Here is a 221-nt window from a genome sequence, read left to right as displayed (position 1 = left end):
CTATGGGGTCCCTATATCACCTATGGGGTCCCTATGGGGTCCCTATGGGGTCCCTATGTCACCTATGGGGTCCCTATGGGGTCACTATGGGGTCCCTATGTCACCTATGGGGTCCCTATGGGGTCTGGGGGGTCCCTATGTCACCTATGGGGTCCCTGTGTCACCTATGGGGTCCCTATATCACCTATGGGGTCCCTATGGGGTCACTATGGGGTCCCTAT

This window comes from Coturnix japonica, unplaced genomic scaffold, assembly GCF_001577835.2.
Source record: "Coturnix japonica isolate 7356 unplaced genomic scaffold, Coturnix japonica 2.1 chrUnrandom486, whole genome shotgun sequence".
Lineage (NCBI taxonomy): Eukaryota > Metazoa > Chordata > Aves > Galliformes > Phasianidae > Coturnix > Coturnix japonica.
Note: the sequence above shows the minus strand (reverse complement) of the source record.